At 28.8% G+C, this 19,526-nt stretch overlaps 1 long non-coding RNA gene across 1 annotated transcript; it reads left to right on the forward strand.

Annotated features, from left to right (window-relative positions):
• The first annotated feature begins 11,609 nt into the window (after positions 1-11,609).
• Positions 11,610-14,361, forward strand: LOC142323635 (uncharacterized). Its single transcript, XR_012756142.1, has 3 exons — positions 11,610-11,627; positions 12,106-12,414; positions 12,520-14,361. It is a non-coding gene; the product is annotated as an uncharacterized LOC142323635 (long non-coding RNA).
• The last annotated feature ends 5,165 nt before the right edge of the window (positions 14,362-19,526 follow it).

The following is a 19,526-nucleotide window of genomic DNA, read 5'->3' on the forward strand; positions in this document are numbered from 1 at the left end:
TCCATGATATAAATAAGGAGATATTACGCAGTCAAGGACATATAAGCACACAAAATAATTAGTACTGTAGGTCTACATAGCCCAAGAAAACGTTCTGTTGATTTCTATATTAGCTAGTATCTGGTTTAGTTTCTAACAAGGGTCTGTTATTTTTTCACCATTATTACATTCAATGTATTTTCTCATTAACTGTTTGCATAAAAATATTTCAAGCTTGCATAAAGAAAATAAATATAAAAAAGCAGCATTTATATTCAATATATAAACAAAACTATTGTAACATGAATAATAGTCATAACTTTTCTATCCTTGTTACACTGCCTAATATTATATAAGTGATTCATTATTGATAAAGTAATTAATGAATATAGCTATTGTTCACAATATTGAAGTTCATTTACAGTTAAACAGCTGTTAAAGTTAAGCAAACGCTATGCACTGGAAGTTAATTTTGTCAGTCATGTTTATTACTTTCTCTGTGAATATTTTTTTAAGTCAATATAATTTACTACCGAAAATACAACAAATAGAATGGTACAAAAAATACTTCATGGGTAATCTGCGTAAACTGGCAGGTGGAAATGACCAAAGTATCTTTAAATTTATTAATCCACTAAAATGGTCAGTTGATAATCCTGATTCTATCAAACAGGTAAGTGTTCATTTTTTAACAGGTTAACAATAAATCTGAACATACAAATTTTATTTATTTATTTTTTTACTATAATACATATTAAGTAGTATCAACTTTAGCCACTAATCAATAGCAACAGCCCACAACTGTACCCACGCACTCAAACAACGATAGGATTCACATTTCTAGTATAACAGGTTCATTTATCAGATGTGACTACAGCCATCAACTTTTTAACTTTTACTTTCAAGGATGCTATTCAATAGGTGTTTCAGGTGTTATCAGACTGTGTATGGAAATGCGGTATATTGTTTTACCCAGGACACAAAAAATATATTTTATATTTATCTAATTAATTTAATTAAACTATTGAAATTTTACATCAAAAAACGTTTACAATGTTTTTAGTACTGTCATTTTAAAATATGAACAAGCATATCTCATCTTGTCACCTAGCAGTACATATTGTAATAGTTTCTTAATTATTATCTAAATAACAATTGAGAAACTATTGCAATATGGACATAATCACTTAGACTTAAAACTTTGTTTTTTGACGAATTTTAACAAAATGACGATCAATTGTTTTATATGTATATAATTTAATTATGTAAGATTATAATTTTATATATGTTAATCATAATTATACTCCTGAAGGTGGCAGAATATACTAGGTCTAGCCAATGTACAAGCTTGTGATATGAGCAGACTGCGTATTACTACTTGGCCTGAAAACATCAACTCTGCATATCTGATCAAAGTATTACTTATTATCATATTGTGTGCGGTAGTAACTATCATATTTACATTTACTAATTATAAACAATACGTAATTAATTCTTTTCTAACCTTTATTTGTACTAAATTATTAATTTTTAATAATAAACAAAAACTTGCTTGAAAAGCTTACGTCTAGCAAGTTCACCTTCCTCACTAAACAAATCACTATCACTGTCACTTTCATTTTCACTTTCATTCTCAGAGCCTACATGTATAACATAATGTTCTGTTATTTCATCTATCAGTGGTTCCAGTTTTTCATACTCTTTTTCAATATTTTTTTTTACTTTTTCACAACAGGGTTTCCAGTCATCTTCATTCGTGGAATTAATTCTCTCCGTATTTAATTTTTCAACATTTGTGAAAGAAAATTTAGTGTTATGACTCGCCACATGTCTTTTTACGGCTGACCATACCATCTCGATTGGATTCAAATCGGTATGGTACGGTGGGCGTCTAAGAACACGATGCCCATGGTTTTTCAAAAGTTCATCCAAGTGATATTTATGTACTTTAGTTTTATTTAACTTTACTAATTCATATAACTGTGGTTTCAGTATTTTTGAACTATATGGAATATGGGTTTTCTCCAGCCAATTGGTCATATATTTTCTTCTGGAGTTAGAATTCAGCGCTTTATCAATACCTGTATTCTGATAAGGGGCGTTATCAACAACTACTACTGACATTAGTGGAAGATATGGAATCAATTTTTCACGTACCCATTTCATGATATTGTATTCATGCTGTGATGGTAGTCGTGACTTTTCAAACTGGCTTTCCAAGTTAGTAATGAGTTTGGAATAAAATCGATTTCTCCTCTAGCATGAATTACTATTAAATGATCACCTTTATCAATCGGCACATGAAGTCCCTCCACAATACAATCAGACCACAACTTTGTCAAACAATGCGAACTTGAAATGTAGGTTTCATCCAAATAAACAATTGTAGCATTACTTTATCTGTACTTAGTCGTTGTCTTCAAATATTCAATTCTCTTCCACCTGATATCCAACTTCTCAGTTAAAAGTTTTCTGCTATTTTCAGTTTTATGCCATTTGAAACCTAACTCTTTCAAAATAACAGTCAAAGTTGATTCACTGCCTTTAAAGTCTAGATGACTGAAGTTCTTGCCTTATTTTTTTTTTAAAGTAGGTAATTTATTCTTCTTTGAATGAAATTCATTAGTTATTGTTCTACATTAACTGTTCTTTTAACTACACCTAAATCAAAACTGTCCAGTCCACTGACAAGTTTCAAACATCGTTTAAACTTTTTCAGCATGGTGAAAGAACATGATTGGGATGTTGGTTGAAGAATCAAGTCTTTTTTTCTCTTCTGAGTTTTGAACCTGTGTTCTTGATATCCACAAGCAGCAGAAGTTCTTTTTGTGCATTTTTGAATGCCAATTATATGTTTTTTGTCAGTCAATTTACTTTTAGAGCTTCTTTTTCATAAAATCATAAATATTATTGATCATTTCACGTGCTTGACTCCTACGTTTTTTCTTAACTACGGGTTTAAATTCTGCCATAACAAACTACACTAACAAAAATAAAACAAAAAATAATATAGTACAAAAAGTTTGCAAAAAACAATGAGTAATTATAAAATAATATGACCGCACAAAAACGCTATCCAAATACCTTCACTGAACACGATATGAACTGGACTAAAGTTTATTTCTTTATACACACACTGTGTACTCTGAATGACAGATCTACATACAATCATGACTAAAAACATTTCTAACTGCATGTATACATTTTTATAGGCCCGTACATAATACCAGAGTATTAGTCACTGGTTAAGGAACTGTTATTTTTTTTAGAAGATTGAATAATTAAGCATTTTTATGCATGTAATCAACTCAAGTGGAAAGAATTGAACACACAACAATATAAATGTATTGTTTGGGCGCCTGTATTGTTTGTAAGTTGAAAAATGAAATAAAAATAATAATTATGTGAAAAAATAATGTTTTGGAAAACAATAATATAATGAGATGTCAGCATGTAACATCACAAGCACGTGATTTGCTATGGCGCTATAGTCGAATTTGGTAAGCTATTTGTAATATAATATATATAGTCTGAATCTTTATAAAACATGGATGTTTGATAATTAATTTTTAATAGAACATTTTATTTGATGATATTTATACCTGGTGGTCGTTTGAAAAGTTACCACACCCAGTATTCAACAGATATCAGCCCCATCGTATTTGTTTGCAGGCATGTACATCATTCTCGTGGGGAACATTTTTAAAATTATTTTCAAAGGAGTGGAACCCACCCTCTCTTCTACACCTACCCCAACTTGAAAATCTGAAACGGCAATGGTAACACTTAATTACATCAATTGACAATCCAAAAAAATTATGAATTTTGGGGAAAATAAAATTAAAATCCACCCACCCCTTCGCTCGGTAGGTGCGAAAAACCATTTGGGGTAATACTTATTTTAAATTTCAGTCCAACAAAAATAACTGCAAAATGACATGATATTACTTCTTAAACCATTTGAAATAATTACAATCTGTGGATTAAAACTGAAAATTATTTTTTAAATTACCAACACAAAATTTCGTCCTTAATGTTTTCTAAATTTTCAAGGGTTGAAAACTTATTACTTTTTTTTTAATGACACAATGTAGCTTGTGGCACCTTATTAGAAGGCTCTTTGAATGACAAGTAATTTGGTACAAATAAGATAAAAATTTGTTCACTGGTATTGAAGTTATGATTAGAAATTAGTTTTTTAGTTTATGTTGTGATACAGTGTTGCTGACCCAAAGCATTAGGTCTGAAGTCGTCCGTTCTTGTTAAAATTATGGATTTTAGGTTTCTCTAACATTAAAAAACCGTACCAGAAAACACAGCATTATAACATCAGTTACATACGAAAAATCAATAACTTAAAAATCAAACCACTTCTTTGCTGATAACATATTGATAAATTGATTACCTTGTTAAATAGGTTATAATTTTCTGCCAGTTATTGAGATCTTAGTTTCTATGGTACATTTTCACAAATTGTTTTCTTTCATATTGTATTTAATTAGTGTAAAAGTATTTATTGTATTTATTTCATCATGTTTTACTTAAATTGTGTTCTTTAGTTAAAATTGGGATTTCGTTTGTGTTACTATTGTAACACAATTTGACCTTTTGTGTTATTTGTGTTAATGGTATTCACCATTTGAACTTTCATTATTTGTCTTAAGTAAATTTGTCTCTCTAACAAGACTTACAATCTGAAAGAAAGCACTGAACTAATTTTTATATACGGAGACCAAAATAAATGTGGTAGAAGTACTGCCCAAGAATTTAATGAACGGCATCCTAATAAAAATGTTTCACACTCGTACACTGTAAAATTTGTAAAAAAAAATCCAAGAAACGGGACGAATAAAAAACGTGAAGGGCAAAAGGTTTTAGAAGAATTAACTTAAGTTGAAATCTTGGGAAATGTAGTAGCAAATCCTCAGAGTTCAATTCGTAAAATATCCTTTGAAACTTGGGTTTCGTGTAGTTCTGTTTTCACTATATTAAAATTGAATAAATTTTTTCTGTATCAAATTTAACTGCATCAAAAACTGAATGAGGATGATGCTGACAGAAGGATTGAATTCTGTGAAGAAATGATTCAATTAAAATCATTGTTTATGAAACAATGTTTATCCAATGCCAATCCAATGTTTATGAAACATTTTGTTTTTCTGACGAATTCACCTTTTTTCTAAATGGCTTTGTTAACAAACATAACTGCCTGATACTGGAGAGATGTAAATACTCCTGTTTTTAATGTTGGAAAGACGCAGCATCCTGAAAAAGTATATGTGTGAGCTAGGATTTACGGTGATAACATAATCTGTCTAGTATTTATCGATGGCAATTTGACAGGTGAAATTATTTGCAGTTGCCGGATGAAGTTATTCACCCACTAATATTCCATGCCTTAGAAAAAGTTATATGACAATGGAAACTTGTTACTTAACGAAGACATGCTTCACTTTCAGCAAGAAGCTACCCTAACTATTCGTAACTGTTCATTTAGTCTGTTCACCTGCTCACTGTTCACTTCCAGTTCGAAAATGGTTGGACGGAACCTTTCCTGGGCATTGGATAGGTAAAAGAGGAACAGTTGATTGGCTGGCAAGATCTGCTGATCTTAAACCACTGGACCTATCTTTGTGGGGTTCTTTAAAATCAATAATTTATAAAGAAATTCGTGCTATTATACACGAGATGAAAAATAAATTTGTAAGAGCACGTAGGGATGTAACTAAAGAAACTTCGGTACCTATGTATTAACGCCACCGCAGCAGAAGTTGCGCTAATGCGCCAATAAAGAGCAATCTACATAGAATAAAAGTTTACATAGTGATACAAATAACAGATGAACACAATGAAAATCGAAAAAAAATTAGATCATAGTGAAACATATTTAAAGATATAAACATGAAAATATAATCTAACCAAACTTAACCTACGCTTGCTAACCTTGACTAATCAACAGTAATGTTTTGATTAAGTAATAAATAACTTAAATAATCCAAACATTACTGTTGATTAATCAAGGTTAGCGAGCGTAGGTTAAGTTTGGTTAGATAATAAGCTGTAGCTGCGGTGGCGTTAATATGTAAGTATCGAAACTTCAATAAAAGTAAGATTCGAATTTCAACAAAGACTTTATTATTGTTTACAGTAAAATGAGAATCATTTTGAACAAATGATTTACAAATTGATACTTTTATTTAATTTAGGTAAAAAATTTATAATTTCTTAAGGACTCTTATTGTTAAAAACCTTCGTAACAAAATTAACTAATAATGATTTAAGCTTTATTTTTTTATTAACAATTATCCATTAATGAATTAGTTTTTATTTAATCATTAAGTTTATCTGGTAATACATTTTTCAACATTTTACCAGCAAAGAAGTAGGTGCCTTATTATTGATTTTTTGTATGTTTAACTGATGTTATAATGTTGTGTTTACTGGTACGTTTTTCAATGCTGGAGAAACTTAAAACCCATAATTTTAATAAGAACGGACGACTTCAGACCTAATGCTTTGGGTCAGCAACACTGTCTCCCAACATAACCTAAAAAAATAATACATTTTTAATCATAACTTCAATACCAGTGAACCAATTTTTATTTTATTTGTACCAAATTACTTGTCATTCAAAGGGTCTTCCAATGAGGTGTCACAAGCTATATCACATCATTTAAAAAAAAAAAAAGTTTTCAACCTTTGAAAATTTAGAAAACACTTAAGGACGAAATTTTTGTGTTTGTAATTTAAAAAAATAATTTTCACAGTTTTAATCCACAGATTATAATTTAATCCACAGATTAAATAGTTTAAGATGTAATATCACACAATTTTGTACTTATTTTTGTTGGACTGAAATTTAAAAAAAGTACTATCCCAAATGGTTTTTTGCACCTACGAAGTGAAGAGGTGGGCGGATTTTAACTTTCTTTTCCCTAAAATTCATTGCCAGAGACAGGTCTGGAGACCTGGCAGGCCATTCTACACTCCTCTCTACAACTTATCCATCAATTTGGAAATTGTTTATTTAAAATGTGCTGTGCCTTTAGATAATAATGAGATACTGCCCCGTCTTGCTGAGACCTTACGTCATTATTTTTTCATTAATTCTTGTCAATAATTCCCAGGATATTTGGTAAAATTCAATTGGCTAACAAGTTACAATAACTATCTTCTGTAAGATTGTTATCTAAAATAAAAAGCCCTGCAATACAATGACCAACGATTGCCTCACGAACATTCACTTTCTGAGGGTACTATGTATGAGCTTCCACATCCATCTGGGATTATTATCACTCCAATATCAACAGTTTTCCTTATTCACGTGGCCATTTAACATAAAAGTCAATTCATCAGTAAATATTACTGAATTAGGAAAATTTGCGTCTATGTCTAATTTTTGCATTGTAATATCACAATATTCAACTCGGCAGTCAAAATCATCTTCCGAATTTTCTTGCACAAGCTGTAGCTTATAAGGGTGAAATTTATTTGTTTTAAGAATTTTTTGAACTGAAAAATAGCTGATGGCATGTTGGACAACAGCTTTCTGAATCGATGAATGAGGGTCTTCAACAAAGGTCTGCAATACATCTAATGACCTTGCATCAGTTGTGACAGTTCTTGGTCTACCGGTGCAAGGACGATTTTTTACAGTACTGGTTTCCTCATATTGCTGTACTTGATCACAGTCGATTTACTTATCAGTTCTCTGTTTGGAAATCTATTGTTAAATAAAACACAATCCTCTTGTAAAGGCTGAAGTCTGTCACCGTACCCGTACATCATCAACAGAATTATTCTTTCAGTTTCACTTAAAGATGGCATTGTAATTTGAAGATTTAATATTAAATAAAACTAAATAAATGAACGAGGAAAATAAAAATAAAACTTTTACCAAAAGACAAATTTGAACCACCTGGCCTACAACTTAATTTTTACTAGCACTATCAAATTTTACCATTACGAGTATTTTGAAGCAAAAAGGTGAAATAAGGAGTTAATATGTTGCATTGTAAATTAACAGCTGATTTACTCAACTAAATCAATACACTTAAGTATTTCCAGCTGATTTGTTTCATTTATTTTAGATTTGTTAATTTTATTTAGAAAATAATATCAGTTAATACAGCCGTTTAATTTGTTGTGTTGTTAATTTGTAGTTATTGTTTATTATTATCAATGTTATAGCACTGTTTAAAGTTTATTATTGTATGCATTATGAATATAAAATAAAATAAAACTGTCCATGCAGTGAGTTTTACCTCATTTTATTGTTAACATGATTTTCCTGTCATTGCAACTTTGAATGCTTATAACTCAATAATGAAGGCATTAAGAGAAAAATGGGTTTCACCTTTGTTTTCCTTATAAAATTTAAAATCGAAATCATACGTCCACCTTTAAGAGAATTAAATTTGATTCAATATGACGGATCCAAGATGGTGGAAAAATTAAAAACCCACATAATGCACATTTCTTTTAACCCATTTCTTTCTGCCATCAAATACCTCTCAGATATGTAAGCTGTTTCCATAGTTAAATATCACTCTGTATAATAAAGGAGCCCATTAACTGGTTAATTTACACTAACTATTCCATTGTTTGGTTTGCTTATTTTGTATTAAAGCACCTGAGGTACAAAATGATAAAAACTTTCTGAAAACTTATGATAAAAACTTGATAAATGATAAAAACTTTCTGAAATGATAAAAGCTTTCTGGTTACAATACAACCAGTTTCTGTAGTGAACATATATGGTGTTACTTAAATTTCAGTGAGCTTGGCATGCCTGTGTGCAGCGGCATTTTTGACTCAGAAAAGAGGACAATGATAAACCACTTCACTTCTCATTTTTTTATAAAAACCTAGTATACTATGGTTGATAATGGCTATACAGGTTTTGAAAATACTTATATCTCACATCAGGTCATTTACAACTTTTCTGGTTATAGTATATGCATGCATATGGTGTAGTATAGTACATATGTTATAGTATAGTACATGCATATTTATTAAATTTAAGTATTTTTATAATAATTCAAATAAATGATGTATCAGTTAATATTTCTGAAGCTAATATCATTTTAAAACTCTAAAATGTATAAATTGAATTCCTTTTGTTGAGAATTTGTATGAATTTCAAAAAAATTTGGTTTCCTGAATGGAAAAATGGCAACTACCACCTGCCATTTTATTTCTTTCAAATCATCATTTCATTTGCACAACTGAGACAAATTGTAAAATATCTATTTAATAAAAATCTGTCTACTTTTTTTGTAGTTACGTAAGTACAAACACACATATTCAGAAAGCTAAACACAAAATCCTTCTTTGCATGGCTCAGTCAGGTTAAAAGGTAAGAAAAAAAGAGACATAATAGCAATTTGGGAAATTTTAAAGGTGGACGACTCATCAACCATATGAATAACTGAAGAATGGAAAGTCAAATTCTGATGAATCAAAAATGAAAATAAAATAGGATCTGTTTTTAAATTTTACTCAAGGAATCATATGTAATTTTTTAGTTCACAACATGATTTTGTTACACATTATTTTAATGATAGTTAAAATCAAGGTATGTAATCAGAATAATTTTAAGGGAACTCAAACTCTCCCCTCCATTTCATAAGGTTTTTCTTTCTATAAAATATAAAAATATACTAAAATATTAATGGTTCAATTCTTTAATATAGCGTTAGAACAAAATAAACATCTCTCCTGTAAAGTAGGTGTCCCCTCCTCGGTGACGTAAAAAATTCACTCAGGAACTGAATATGGTAACATGCTAACTTAAAGTTTGCCAGTGCACCATATTTTTTTTTACTGTCGCAAAGAATTGGAGATAAACATTCATTTCTTATATTACATATATACTACTTTTAGAAAAAGTATAGTTTTTCCATTTTTAATGTGTTATTACAGGTTTTAATGAATGCTGTTTATTGTCCAGAAGATTATGAGTGTAAAATTTATAAGTGCTCAAATGGGGAGGAATTGGACAATAGCTTCTCATCAATAAAATGTAAAGAACTAAAGACCATTAGTAAGATAAATTCAATAAATAGCACTGAATTCATTATCTCCATAAAAGGAAAACGTGCAAAAGATGACTCATTTGAACCAGTACATTTAAATATTATAAAAACAAAGTTTTCTGGAGATATTAATAAAAAAAATAAGCAAGTTATTTATTCTGAAGTAAGGTATATTTATTTTATGACTTTTGAAGAAGTACAGAGCGAAATTGAATATGATTTTTCAAAAAAAATAGTGGAATTTTTAAAGCGCTTCATGAAGGTTTATAAAAAATTAGTCAAGAATAGGGAAAAAAACTTAAAAAGCCTATTCAAAAGATTTTTATAGATTTCATCTATATATATTTCAAGCATTGGAAAGAAAGAAATAAAATTGAGGGAAAAAACATAAAAATTAATAAACAAAATAAAAAATGTTAAAAGAAACAATATGTCGTATAAAGTGCCCTTGTAACATATGTATTTTCCCACATATAAATTACAATGGTTGTATAATTTTATTTTTTCATTAAAAATAAAAAATATACTAAAACATAACTGTATTTATTTGTGTAATAACAAAATAACCCACTTGTATTTGAAATAAAAAGAACAGCACTGACAACTCTGCTACTGCTCCCCATTACGAGAAGTCCTCGCTTATAACTGAAGTTTGGTCACTGCCCTGGTAACAGATAATGCCAAGGCAATGACTAAAAAGTTTCTATTTTAAGTGAGGACTTCTGTTGTGCCATGCTACTACTACTTCTAGCAGCCTGTAAGCTAAATTTTATCATTCATTGTGGTGGCTCTGCCACTGGAACTGTGCGTTGGCTGTTTCATAGCCAAGAGTTGCACAAAACCTAAACAAATGGCTCAGGCAACTATTAAGTTAAGCTGGAATTCTTTCTCCATTAAAATTCAATAGTGATTTGGATAATACTGCTTTTGTTCCACCACATTGTTTTTTTCTGCAATTAAGAAATAAACCACATATTCTATTGAGAATTTCATGTAGTCTGTAAATAGAAATTGTTTTTTAAATGAGAAGAAGTATCACTTTAAATAAACACTATGTAAATGCACTGAATTTCATTTGTATTAAACATTAATTAATTAAATATTTTACTCTGACTGGTAACAAAATAATGCATAATTAAACAGATAACACCAGGAATAGGTAATGTGCTGTTTTAGTCATTTCCACCCTGACCATCACATTTGTGCAGGTTAGTAAAAATATTTACTCAAACACATTTTTCAACGGTCGCGGCTCACAATGACCGTAAGGGTTGTTCTTCTATAACCAGTGTGTCAATAGTTTACTAGTCGATACAGTAAAATATCTTAGTTTGTCGTCGAGTCGAAGATGCCTTGTTAACAGACCTCGGTAAGTTATACAATTTAAAAAAAAATTAATGGGTTTTAAATGTTTATAATAATATTTTGAGCTTTAAAAAACCTTACTTAAACTATCTAAAGTAATACCAAATTGATTTCTTGCATTTGGATGAAATTATTTTGCTTGAAATTATGGCCAGTATTTTCATACTGGTTTGGGCTATGTCATAAAAGTAGGGTTATGTTTACATTATACCTTTTGAGGTTAGAGCAGGAGATTACACTTGCAAAGTAAATATAAAGCATTAATTTGTAAATACATACACTTAATAATGAAAAAAATCATAATTTAATTGACATTACTTTATAAATCGCTAAATGCATGTAATTATTTCTTTATCTGAGAGGACATTAGTTTAGCCTATCTGTCAAAGTTACTAATCTAACCGAATTTCAGTTATAGCTTATAATTATGTCTTATTTATTTAATGGCTAGCTGTATATTTTACTAAAATATTGAAATACTTATTCCAGCATGTTTTGAAAAATATATATGCAGTAATTTGGTAAAACTGATAGATAAGTTCAGAGTTAGGTAAATATTTTATTAATGATGTTCTCTATTTTATTTTGTAATTTGATTTTTCTATATTATTCAATCAGTTTTTGAGTGTAAAATTATTTTTACACACATTAAAATATTCTTACTGGACTACAGAATGTGGTTTTTGTTTTTTCTACATGGCTACACCACTGGGTGTGATTTCAGAGATGCACTTCTCCAGATATTGGAACACAATTCAGATTTAAGTGATTTATCTGATGATGAGGACATAAAGCAGCCTTTCATACTGCCTCTTCGGATTCAATATGGTAGTGACAGTTCAGATGATGAAGAAACTACAGACTAGGGTCAGAAATTAAGAACACCATATCCATCAATATCGCAACCTCTGCCAGAGGAGTCATCACAACAACCACCAACTTCAACAAGTTCAATTCATCCTCTTTTTAAGCCAATATGGAACCAGAAAGAGTATAAAGAAAATTTCATCCTCAGGAAAATGCAGCAAATGAGGTAAGTTACATACTTTTATTTTGTTTTAAACAAGCCCATTCTCATTAAGTGGCAATGCTCCAGTAGGCAGTCTTACTAATTACGACTTTATTTCTTTTGTTTCAGAATGTTGACGCAGTAAAAAGGCCTCTAACTTACTGGAAAAAATCTTTCTCTGATGAATCTTTTGAATTGGCTGCAAAATACACAAGCATGTATTTGAATGCAACTAAGGGCAAATCCCTAGAAACTAACAGTGTGGAATTAAAAAGATTCTTTGGAATTAATCTAATAATGGGTCCTACTGGATATCCAAGGCTAACAATGTATTGGTAGTGAAGCTATGCTTTGCCATTCATAGCTGAGAATATGTTGTGGGATAGGTTTCTAGCTTTAAGAATGAATTTATATTTTGTGGATACAGTTAACATTCCACAAGAGTCTGAAAAAAATAAGTTATTGAAAGTTCATCCTGTTATTGACAGTGTCAGAAATATGTGTCTTTCAATACCTTGGAATAAAGTTAATTTTTCAATTGATGAACAAGTGATCCCCTTTTCCGGAAAGTGGTCAGTTACGCAATTTGTTATATAAATAAGCCATGGCCTGTTGGCTTAAGAAAATTACATGATTACAAGTGCCATAGGGATAGTATTAGATTTTGAGATCTATCAAGGCATAACCTCTAATTTAACAAATAAAGAATTGGGTCATGGGCCATCTGTTGTGTTTCGCTTAGTGGAGAGCATTCCAGTTGGAAGTTTTTACTTTGACAGATTTTTCACAACTATACCATTTCTTAAAAAACTGTCTGATTTGGGCATAGAGGCAACTGGAACAATCATGGCAAATAGAGTGAGAAGTCAATTTAAACTCCAAGAACAGCAAAATTTAAAAGAGGCAAGACTGTTCAGCATGTCAGATCTGATGAAAAAATTGTAATTGTTGAATGGATGGACAATAAAAATGTTCTAATAACTTCTACATGTAGTGGTGTTGAACCTCAATAACAAATTCAGAGATGGTCAAAAAAAGAGAAAAAATATATTACTATTGCTTGCCTGCCGATTGTATTGCAATGCGGTGGTTGGGGGGGGGGGGGTGACTTATATGACCAGTTGATGGAGTTGTACAGGATATGATTCTGTTCTGCCCACAAAAATGGATCCTGAAAGTTATCTTCCATTTCACTGATCTGGCAACTGTTAACAACTGTCTGCATTACAAAGAATCTGCCAAGAAAAATAAACTTCGACGTAAAGATACAATGGATTATTTAAAGTTTCAACTTCAGCTTGCTGAAGCACTGCTGGCAAGCCCTGATCAGCGTAGAGGAAATACCAAAGATTTAGATACTGATGAAGCTGGTCCTGCACCTGAAAAACGGTCTAAATATTTCAACCCACCAGCCCCAGTTCCATGTAATGACAAAACGTATGATGGGTATGACCACTTCCCAACTGTAGATGACTACATCTCCAAGTATTTGTAGGCTGAAAAATTACAAAAGCAGAACAAGAACTCAGTATGAGAAGTGCAATATGTCTCTGTCTTCTTAAACACCAAAACTGTTTTAAAGCTTTCTATAAAAAGTGAAAATGTATTTTATTTGTGTTATATGATCTACTTTACTAGGCTATCATTTACAGTTTTTGATTTTTAAAACAAACTTTTTTTGATTTTAAATAAAATAAATGGCAGTTATTTGAATTTACATTATTAATTGGCTTTTTGCAAGAATGTTATTTTACAATTTATTTTCTTATAAATTTGTATTCTATGTGAACTGAATTTTAATTTTTGATTTATGTTTTGGTTGAAAGGTAATTTTTGTTAGACTATTTTTTATCAATAATAATTTTGATATGTTATATATTATTAAATGTCTAGTAATGTATTACTACTATAATTATTTTTGTTGATGATTAAGTATTTTTTATTTCAGTGTATGACTGTTTTATAAATTAAAGTAAGGTATATTTTTTTAATTTATTTTTTAACACATGCTCATTTTACTCAATATAACCCTAACCAGCACAATCTAGCTGGTTAAAATGTTTCCTCATTTCATAAATAAAACCTAACCAGCACAATTGTGCTAGATAATAGATGGAGAGTATTTTTTTTATATTATTTTTCTGTTACTCAGAGGTAGACAGAATAAATTACATTAAAAAGATGTGAAAAAATTACTAAAAACTTTTTCAGGGTTGAAAGGGCTATAGATAAAAAGAATGGTTTCCCTTGATCCGTTCAAGTAAATAAAGCATTTACCTGGACAGATCAAGGGAAACCTTGGGAATCTGTGCATCCCAAATTATACAATTAATTATTTTTTTATATCTTCAAGTCCCTAAAACCCATATTGATAATAAATAAATATGAAAATTGTAAACCTATTAAAATACTAAATAAATTCAGGGATAAAATTAATAATTAAGATGTTAATAAATAACATCTATGAATACCATTAATTATATGAATACATATTTTACATGCTAAATGAAGATGTAGAAACCCAGGGTTTTTTAAAATATATTACTAATAATATAAATATATTATATTTATTATATTATATTTTAATATATCCTTCACATTCTATTAAATGAAACTAATTTTCCTCTTACGAAAATGTTTGTCAAGGTAAATTGCATCATAAAAATTTAATTTGTAAGTAGATTTAGAATAGATGAAAATAAAGTTTATAAACCTTAAGAATGAAATATTCTCTAAGAAAAAAAACTAATTTCATTTAAGAGAATTATGAAGAGTATATTTATTTTATCAAAAGGTAATGTTTTTCTAAGAAAACTCACCAGTTTTCATTGTTACAAATCTTTGAAGATTTATTGGGTTTTATAATTACTAATCTGAAAAAAGAAACAAAGAAAATTGGAGAGCTTTTCAGTTTTCACAAATCTCTTGTAAATCATAATCTGTACATAAATTTAACTCTACAAAAAAAAACTTACTGTTTTACAAAAAAAAAATTCAGTTTAATATAATTTGTATCATGATTAAAAGGGTGTTGGTAGGGTATAACTTAGGCTAATCCCTGAAAATGTTGCATGGTTTTCTTTTGCAGGATAGCAACTACAACTATGTAGTTTTCCAAAAGTAATCAATTAAATTTAATTGAAAAAAAAGTAAATCTGTAAGGGTGTGAAGGTAATGGAATTATGAGAGAAAATTGCCATTCATTTTTGAAAGGATTGACACCATTTGATGCAAGTTACTACTACTAAATTACAAGCTGATGTGAAGTGTGATTATTTTTTAATTCTCAATAGATTAATACTTCTCTTAATTTTATTATATTTTGGCTACACACGAACAAAGCTAGATTAATGGCTAAATATTAAACTTTAAAATTATTAAGACTAGATCAGAGTATTAGTAGTTTGAAAAGGTTTTAGTTAATTTTCCAATATTGATTGAAATTATTACATAATTATTATACATTTAAATTAATCCTACATATTTTTAGTCCAGTTATATTCATTATATTACAGATAATTTCTACCTGTGCTTATAGAAGCACAGATAGAAATTGTTTTTTCATTTATTTCATAAATATTTTTTAGGCTTTTTATTCTAATTCCTCAATGTCTAGTGGTTGATGGTGGTTCATTATATAGGTTAAGAGAAAAGCACTTAAGAGTTTTAGAAATTAAATAAGACATAAACTTTTATTAACAATGTAAGTATGTCCTGGAGCTGCATCTTGTATATATGCATCTCCAGTTCTATATATATATGTATATATATATACATATATATATATATATAGATCAATATATACGATCAACAATCATTAAGTCAATGTTATAACTTTTATTGAATGTATAAGAAATATATTTTAAGCAATGTCACTGATTGATTTGAACCAAAATAATAATAAAATTAGATTACAAATATTTAACAAGTCTATAAAGTAAATTATCAAAATATAGTAGGAAAATTAATCTAACTGTTATTATTGAAATGGATTTTGAAATTAATTTCACAATAAAGGATAAATATGATTGAAAATAATAACTTTTTACATATTTCAATTCGCATAGGTTTCTTAACGGTTGTCACTTCTTCACTGATATTACTTGTCTATATCTTTTTCAACTCTTCAATAGTAGTATTTTTCTGAACTGTATCATTGCTGTTTTTATGTATAATAAAACGATTTTTATTATGTATGTATTCAACTGAATAGCATTGAAAAATATAACACAATTGGCCTTTTGGGCAAAATTTAGAGCTAATGAAACACTGAAACCAAATAATGAAAAAAATTATTTACAATTTTCTTTGTAGAAAAAAATACAGACACAAAAATCAGTTATAAAATATCTGCAATGTATTATTTATAAATCTAATAATAATTATAAACAATGGTATTTTATAAAATCTGTTTAACATACTTTACCCCCCTACCAAAAAGTCAGTTAATTTTATGTCATAATTTATCTAGTGTATCTTCATAAAGCTTATGAATGTACTACTAGTTTAATAAAAACGCAAATATGATAGAACCTACTAATGATTTAAAGACAAAAATAAAAATGTACTATGTTATTTACTAAATACAAACTTAGGCCTAAAAATACCCTTCTACTATTTGAAACAATTATACTGTGCAGAAGAATACTAATTAATAGTTGATTTGGTAGAGAATTTGTCAAGTACACTCCTTGATTTTAAATAACAAATATTTTTTTTGGGGTGTAACAACTATATCTTAATACAATTTACTTAACCAGCAGTTTTGGAAACTGAATTAAGCAGAAGTGCTGAAATAGCTGTCCTGACACGTTGTATCAGAAATTAAGCACTGACTAAAAGTAACAAATATTCCTTATTCTGAAATTATACTATCTTATAGTTTAAAAGCCCAGTAGCAGTTAAAAAAAAAACTCAGTGGCAGAAGTACACCAGACATGTAGACATTCACGTCCTGTAAAAATCTTATAGTTTAAAAGCCCAGTAGGAGTTCAATAACAAAACTCAGTGGTAGAAGTACACCAGACATGTAGACATTCACGTCCTGTAAAAATGTCTAAATTCTAATGAGGATCAAAATAGCTGTCATATGAGCTTACTGTTAGTTTTCATTTATTTAACCAAAAAGTAAATAACAATCATAAACTGAAACAAGTGTACTAAAAATTCAATTTGTGTTCCACATTTACTATTTAGATGGTGTTATTTAATTTCTAACAATTTCATTGTTAACACACATGTCAGAGGGGGTTATTGCTTGCCTTCCTGTGAGGTAGCCAGACAGTTCAAGGCTGAACTGCATTTTTTTTCTAATGGCCTGTTAATACTGTTTCCCAGTTACTATTATGTTATTGAATTATAAATAAGAACACATTTTGATCTGGCTTATTATTTTTTTAATTTTTAGATCTTGGATTTTATTTTGTGTAAGCTGTTTACAACACAAAAGTATAATTGGCTATCAAAACCTATGAAATACTGATGACTTGTATTACATTATGGTTGTACCAGAATACACTACACAAACAAATAAATACTTAAAAATAATACTGGTTCTGGATAAGATTTTGTTTACCTTAAAACATACTTTTTCCAAACAGCAGCTGCACATCAACAAAATTGCAAACTAGTGCTTAAGGTTTTTTATTAAGTAAAACCAGGCTTCCAATTATTTATTTATCTGCAGTGACTAAACAACCACTTTAAATCAGTTTTCATATGTCTAATATTGAATACCCTGTTACTCGTAGTTCATGTAGCATAACATCATAGTCTATATATTGATAACATAAAGACAGTAATAAAAAAAAATAATATTACCAAGTTTTATTTCATACAAATTATTCGTTTAAGTGTTCAGTTAACTAAAATGGTAAATTCTAAAAAAAGAATTGAACTGATTTTCCACTTAAATATGTAAAAATATGTTTATTACTTACCCATTTTTTATTAAACATTGTTTTCAATAGATTTTCATATATGTTATATAATTTTTCAACAGTAGTTTTATTTTTAAATGAATCCCAGTTGTAATGCTTCAACAAATGCTTCTTTTGAATCTTATGTATCATTTTATTCCTGTAATACAAAGTCACAAAAAAAATAAATGTAGCTATGCTTAAGAAAACTGCAGCCCTTTTAAAACACATAATTTAGATGATTTTTGGATTTTTTTAAGACACAAATTAAATTTAAACTATGAATTTATAAAAATTCCTTAAAAACAAATTGTGAAGTACACAATTGTCAATATTAGTTAATTGCACTAATAATAAGATTAAAATTCCTGTTAATACCTATTACATGACAACTTCTTTTATTGAACAAAGAAAAGGAAGTGAGAAAGAATTTTTTCTTTGCTATGAATGTGTAATTTAAGAACAACAATTTTAACTGATAAATTATTGGTAATAATTTAAGAAAATGAAATTATATATCTATATAAATGTAAATTTAACACCAGTAATAACACTCTTTAAAAACCCAATAAAAAAATTATAATTAAGTAAAGAAAAGAGTGAAAAAAAAAACAACATAATGATTAGATTAAATAATTGAACAAATATAAGTTCCTTATTTTAATATTCTATCAAGGATGTCTATTGTATAATTTTTTTTGAGTATTATTTAAATATATAAATATTCTTATTTGTCGACTGAAAACATGTTTTTGAATAGTATGAAATAGCTATAAAGCAAATCTTAATTTACACTGATTGATTTATACAAATATTTCTTTGGGATTGTATATGTGGTTAAATGCCATAATAATTAATCAGCATAGATTTTTAAATATGGTTATTTTTTTAAATAATTAACTTTTAACCTTAAAGAATCAATAACTCTCGTAACTTTTTAATTTAAAGAAAAAAACTTTTAATGAGTTTTAGTTTCCCTTTTTCCATAATGTACTTGGTAAATCATTATAACCAAATAAAATAGTAAGAGTAAACCCACATTTGAATTTTAACTGTTTAAGACAAAAAACAAATATTGTTTCTTGACAAGTGAATGCTTGAATAGGAGTGTAATGAAAATTAACAGTTTAAAATTATCAACTTACAGTCACAGTACTCTGCGGTAGAACTTGTCATATAGTAGATTGTGAACAAATACCACAAGATGTCTTTGTTAAA

This window comes from Lycorma delicatula, chromosome 4, assembly GCF_047948215.1.
Source record: "Lycorma delicatula isolate Av1 chromosome 4, ASM4794821v1, whole genome shotgun sequence".
Lineage (NCBI taxonomy): Eukaryota > Metazoa > Arthropoda > Insecta > Hemiptera > Fulgoridae > Lycorma > Lycorma delicatula.